General features: G+C 38.6%; 1 non-coding gene across 1 annotated transcript; it reads right to left on the bottom strand.

Annotated features, from left to right (window-relative positions):
• Nucleotides 1–5,735: 5,735 nt before the first annotated feature.
• On the bottom strand, nt 5,736–5,807 carry TRNAQ-CUG (transfer RNA glutamine (anticodon CUG)). Its single transcript has one exon. It is a non-coding gene; the product is annotated as a tRNA-Gln (tRNA).
• Nucleotides 5,808–6,172: the final 365 nt, after the last annotated feature.

Below are 6,172 nucleotides of genomic sequence, written 5' to 3'. Positions count from 1 at the left end.
TATTTTTCAACAGGTATAAAGGATGTAAGATTTCTAGGACACAGAGAAGCTGAAAATGTACATGTTTATTCAAGGAATACTTAATCTGTTCTTGTTGCCTAGATGAGGATGTGGATTTGTTGATGATGTATTTGGTTTGAGAATCAGAAGGACATAGTTTTGTAAATATTCCTTTAAGTGGAAGGCATAGATGATTAACATAAGTTCTCCCAGAATTAAGGAATTGAAAATTTAAGCCCGAACATAAAAGGGCAGTAGCCTAGCACGAATTCGACTTTTTTCTCAATTCTGATGGGATCTCACCTATTTAGAGAATGTCAGCAGCTATGGCATCTGGAGACAAAAGAAGACCCTTTGTCTAAGGGGACATTGCATCTGATCCTACATGGTGTACCCGTGCACCCTCCTCACTTACGGGAAGTTCTGTATCTTTGGCTAAATATGCCAAGTATCCTTAGAATTTTATACCAGGTGGCCGGGCGCGGTGGCTCACGCCTGTAATCCCAGCACCTTGGGAGGCCGAGGCAGGCGGATCACGAGGTCAGGAGATTGAGACCATCCTGGCTAACACGGTGAAACCCCGTCTCTACTAAAAACACAAAAAATTAGCCGGCGTGGTAGCGGGCGCCTATAGTACCAGCTACTCGGGAGGCTGAGGCAGGAGAATGGCGTGAACCCGGGAGGCGGAGCTTGCAGTGAGCTGAGATCACGCCACTACACTCCAGCCTGGGAGACAGAGCGAGACTCCGTCTTAAAACAAATAATAAAGAAATAAAGAATTTTATACCAGGTGTGCATGTTAGTGGTAGTGGCTGTGTCTCTTCTAACCAATCCGTAAACTACTTGTCTACAATGGGTTAAACTAAAGAATACTTGAAGGAAAAAATAAGTCCGAAGGTCTCGTGTGTTCTTGGAAGACAAGATGGGTATGATAGAGGAGATTCTGTCTTGATAATCGTGAGATTGACTAAATGGTATCATTCTCAGAATATGTTTTAGTAATAGCTGGAGATATTTGTTGCCTCTAGAAACCATTGCCTCAGCCCACTGGTATGGGACCTTTCATAGAGCAGTCCATGGGACCTGGCTTGATGTATTGTTCCCTCAGAAGAACTGTATGCACAACAATACAGTTTACCTGAATTTCTCAGGCAAGTGTGATTGGCATTATGACCTTCAACTCCATGTATCCTGGGGTAGACGTAAACTCACGTTTCAGGAACCATGCAGATAAGAGGTCCATTGGAAAGAAATAATTTGAAATTTTCAGGCTTTAATCCTCTGAAATACATGTTAGAACAGAACTCTAGGATCAAAGGAAGAGTGCTACTATGTATTCAGATCTCTACTGTTAGCATCAGATGTTCTAGCAGTTAACGTCTGTCCATGCCAAGTTCTGCCTGGAGCATTCCCACAGAGTCACTGAGCATCAATGGCCGAGCAAACCCTAGCATATTGTCAACAGATTCCAAGCCTTTTTAATAAGATTAAATGGCCAATTTTCTTAATTTTCTGGTCCTGGATACTAAAGCAAGCAGAGGACCTCATGGTTATTCTCCAGTTGTCTAATCAAACTAATAATTATACTTCCTCCCATTCATAGGCGTGCTCATGAACATTTTCTTATTGATTCTCCTCAAAAATTTTGAGGTGGACTTTGTTATCCTGCATTATTAATAGGACACTGAAACACAGACTCAGGCCCAGGAAATTTGACAACAATCTTGGAACTCTTTCACCTCTTCTACAACCACTTCTCACACTTCATGCATCTTCAGTTTATTTACAAATAACAGTATTCCATAGCTTATACTCAGCAAGGACATGATTCTAAACTGAATTTTCTGCAGGGAAACTATGATTGCTCTAAACTAGCTATCTTTTCTCCACTTTTAGTCAGTATGTGCTCAAGCACTACAAGGAAATTTATTTTATCAGTACCCCAAGCAAAATATAATTACAAAGGTTAAAAAAAAATCATTTGGAAAAGTGATCCATACAATGTGTGAGAGCTCATCCAACCTTTACACTGGTAGCAGTTATGGAATTCCTTCCACGAGAATACAGACCTATTTTCAATATATCTACCCCTAGTATTTGTTATTTATCGATTGATCATTCATTGAGCAATTCTTATTTGTTAAGTACTGTCTTAAATGACAAGGCATAATAATGAGTATAAATAGTTTCTGCTATCAAGTACCTACAGCTCAATAACCTGGCAACTGGACTACAGCAACGTGGTACATATACACTAGGTAGAGCCCCAGGGACTACAAGCTCAGAAAGAAGGATCCTGTGCAAGTCCCCAAGGGTCAATGAAGAAATGCCCCAGAAACTGATGACTGAGCTGAGACAGAGAGACAAGCAGTCATTGATGTAGTGTGGGGATGGGATAATGGGAAGCTGAACTTTTTTCAGCTTGGGTAATACTGTGTGGCCTGCATATTTTTGTTTTGGTTGTACTCCAGCTTTTACCAGCCTGGTTTTTTAATCTCATTTTACAAACAAGTAAAGGCATGTTTAGAGAATTTGAGAGTCTCATCCAAGGTCACAGAGCTAGTGAGAGTTCCAAGAACTAATACAAGTCTGTATGACCACTATGGTTTTAGAGAAGAAAGAGCGCTGGACTGAAAGTCAGGCAACTGGAAATCTATTCTGTCACCAAATCCCTGTGCAACCTTCAACAGGTCACTGAAAAGCTATGCTCTGCTTCCCTTATCTCTAAAATGAGGGGATTTAAACCTGATAACCTCCAAAGTTTCTCCAGTTTTCAGTCTGATACATTTAACTCTCTCCTGATTAGACCAATAGAAGTAGAAGAAAATTCTGAAAAATAAAAAGGAACTAATAAGAATTATCTATAATTATTATTATATACATTTGTGTATATGTTTGTGTGTATATATACATATAAAACAATAGTCACTCCTTTCATATGTGTATATAGAGGGGGCAATATGCCACAATACTTTCTAAAGCTCAACATAATTTTTTAAATGCTGAATGTGTTTTTCGGACTAATGATTCTTTTAGGTTAACAGAGATAATTGTGCAATGACTACACTGTGATAGAATTTCATTACCGTGGTTTGTTTGAGGGTGTCTAATGGAGAATCAGACCTATGGAGGGGATTTTTGTGGTTAAGGATCATAAAATTTTTTAAAAGTTTTACTACGTTTTTATTTTCTGATTGTTGTGTAGCCTGTGGCAAAGCCAACACTCTAAGTGTAATGAATAAGGCACTCAAGTTTCCTTGAAGAAAACTCATATACTCAGGGAAAGAAATGGTTTAAACATATAAAAATCAAAGAAGGCAGAAAATGGTTGTTCCAACATGTTAGTGAAATGCTGTATTTTCAGGGTTCTACTAGAGATAATTTGTCAAGGCTAAAATCTTGTTAACAAAATCTTCTTTTAATCATAAAAAGCATTTCTAACAGAGTTCTTAATTTGGCTTTTCCCTAACACTGTCTGCTTTACAGAAGTTCCTTTTGGATATCTCTTGGGGTTAAGAAAGATAAAGTGATCTATATATTGCTACAGCAATTTATCCTGTTCTAATAGATGTAGAAATATTTTTACATATAGTATTAATATCATATCATACCACCCTATGATTTAGGCAATTTATTAGTTTCATACTACCCTGTGAGTTAGGCAATTTATTAGTTTATTAGTTAGGGAATTTATTATATTTGATTGGATAAAATAAAATCCTATTTATCATTTATAAAAATCAAATCCTAAGGCAGTTGTAACAAATTACCACAAATACAGTAGCTTAAAACAACACAAATTTATATTCCTACAGTTCTGGAAGCCAGAAGTCCAAAATCAAGGTGTCAGCAGGGCCATGCTCCCCCCGAGACTCTGAGTACCAACCTTCCCATCCTTCCTGAGACTCCAGGTAGCATCCATTACACCAGCTCTTCCCAGCTGTTCTGGTGCCGTCGGTGCCCCCATCCTTTGGTGTACAGCTGCATCCCTGCAATCTCTCACCTGTTGCCTTATGGAGTTCTCTCTGTATGTTTTCCATGGTCAAATTTCCCTCTTCTTATAAGGAAACCAGTCAAATTGGATTAGGGTCCACTCTAATGACCTCATCTTAACTTCATTACCTCTGCAGAGACCTTATTTCCAAATAAGGTCACATTCATAGTTCCTGGGGTTGGGGTTTCGACATATTTTTGGAGGATACAATTCAACCTGTAATAAGTGGCCTTGGTGTGGTTATTATTTCCATTTTATAAATAAGTGAACTAAGACATGGAGTATCTAAGTGGCTTCTCCAAGGTCATACAGAATGTTATTGGCAGAAAAGAGACAAAATATACTGTCTCCTAACTCTTAAGTCAGGCAAAGGAGCACAGAAGGTTACTAAATCAGGTAATGATTTGCCTAGAATCAGAACTTGCATCATTTAATTATCTAGACAGCTGACTTACATCAAGTCCAAACTGCTTGAACATGGGTCCCTGCTATGTTGTCATTTATAAAAATCAAATCCTACCGCCTTTGGGTATAATTGTACCTTATTAGATAACTTTGATAGGGAAAAACATATTTCATTTCCAAAATATGTTTTATGGTGTCTACTTTCAGCTAACTTAGGTGCATAAATAATAGGCTATTCTTTAACTGATTCCATTCATAACCCCAAACATTCTTTGGACACTGTGAATGGTGGTGAAATAAACTTGGAATAGTCTGTGGTACATAGGACAAGCTGGAACCTTTCTCTTCAGTGCATATGCCAAGAAATAATTCATTTTGGGTCATTAGATTAGAGAGACAAAATTAAAAACAGATTATTTAACTGCCAGCATAGTATCCCAAAGAAACTGAGCCCTTTCTCTTTTCTCAAATAACTGTTGTATTTATCAACTGCATCTTCTAGCTAAACAGCAATCTTCTTTACGTAAGCAACCTTCTCCATTCTGGGATGTCGTTTACAGTCATACACCATTTAACAGTAGGGATACATTCTCAGAAATGTGTCATTACGTGATTTCATTGCTGTGGAAACATTACACAAACCTAGATGGCACAGCCATCTGTGCTACACACCTAAGCTACATGGTATAGCTTATGGCTCCTAGGCTACAACTCTGTACATCATAGCGCTGTATGAATACTGTAGGCAACTGAAATACCATGGTAAATATTTGTGTATCTAAGCATACAAAAGGTACAGTAAAAATATGGTATTATAATCTTAGGGCACCACCACCACACATGCTGTTCATCATTGGCTGAAACCTCATTATACAGCCCATCACTGCACTTACTAATGTGTCAGTGACACATTGTGACACAGACACATTGTGACAAGTGTCTGTGGGTCAGGGTACATGGCATGAATTAAACCATCCTATGACCTCTCCTCTCTAACTAGTGTTATTTTAAAAATAAGAATCTGTAAGGAATTCCTTTGCAATCTCTGTATATGACCAACTGTCTGTTGGATGAAAGAATAATTTCTGATTTTGTGGACCTTTTTTTTTTTTTTCTGAGACAGAATCTCCTTCTGTCACCCAGGCTGGAGTTCAGTGGCAAAGCTCATGGCAGCCTCTGCCTCCCAAGTAGCTAGGATTATAGGCGCCTGCTACCATGCCGGCTAATTTTGAATTTTTGTATTTTTAGTTTTACCATGTTGGCCAGGCTGAGTTTGAACTCATGGCCTCACGTGATCTGCCCACCTTGGCCTCCCACAGCACCCAGCCAATATGAAAGGTTCCACCGAGATTTGAACTCGGATCGCTGGATTCAGAGTCCAGAGTGCTAACCATTACACCATGGAACCCTCCTCCCTGCTGTTTTATTCTAGAAATTCAGGCAGCAGAAAGCGATTCAGATGACTAATAAGACACTCATCGTAAAGATCAGTAAAGCCAACGAAAAATTCCAACTCTACATGCATATTGATTTTGTATGTTATTGGCAAAGCTGGATTAATTGACTTTTCACTATATTCTCTAAGTCGTACTTACTTTTGATAAAAGCCTTTATAGCATTCATTTATTAATTCCTTCACCAACATTCATTGAGCATCCGCTACATACCAGACATTATTGTGACACTGGGGATACAGTGGTAAATGAGAGAGACAAAGACCTGCCCTTTATCCTGGTAAGCAATTTTTATTCCAAAGAAATATCATAATGGCCA

Source organism: Pan troglodytes, chromosome 5, assembly GCF_028858775.2.
Source record: "Pan troglodytes isolate AG18354 chromosome 5, NHGRI_mPanTro3-v2.0_pri, whole genome shotgun sequence".
Lineage (NCBI taxonomy): Eukaryota > Metazoa > Chordata > Mammalia > Primates > Hominidae > Pan > Pan troglodytes.
The sequence above is the reverse complement of the archived record's forward strand: the minus strand, read 5'-3'. Positions and strand labels throughout refer to the sequence as shown.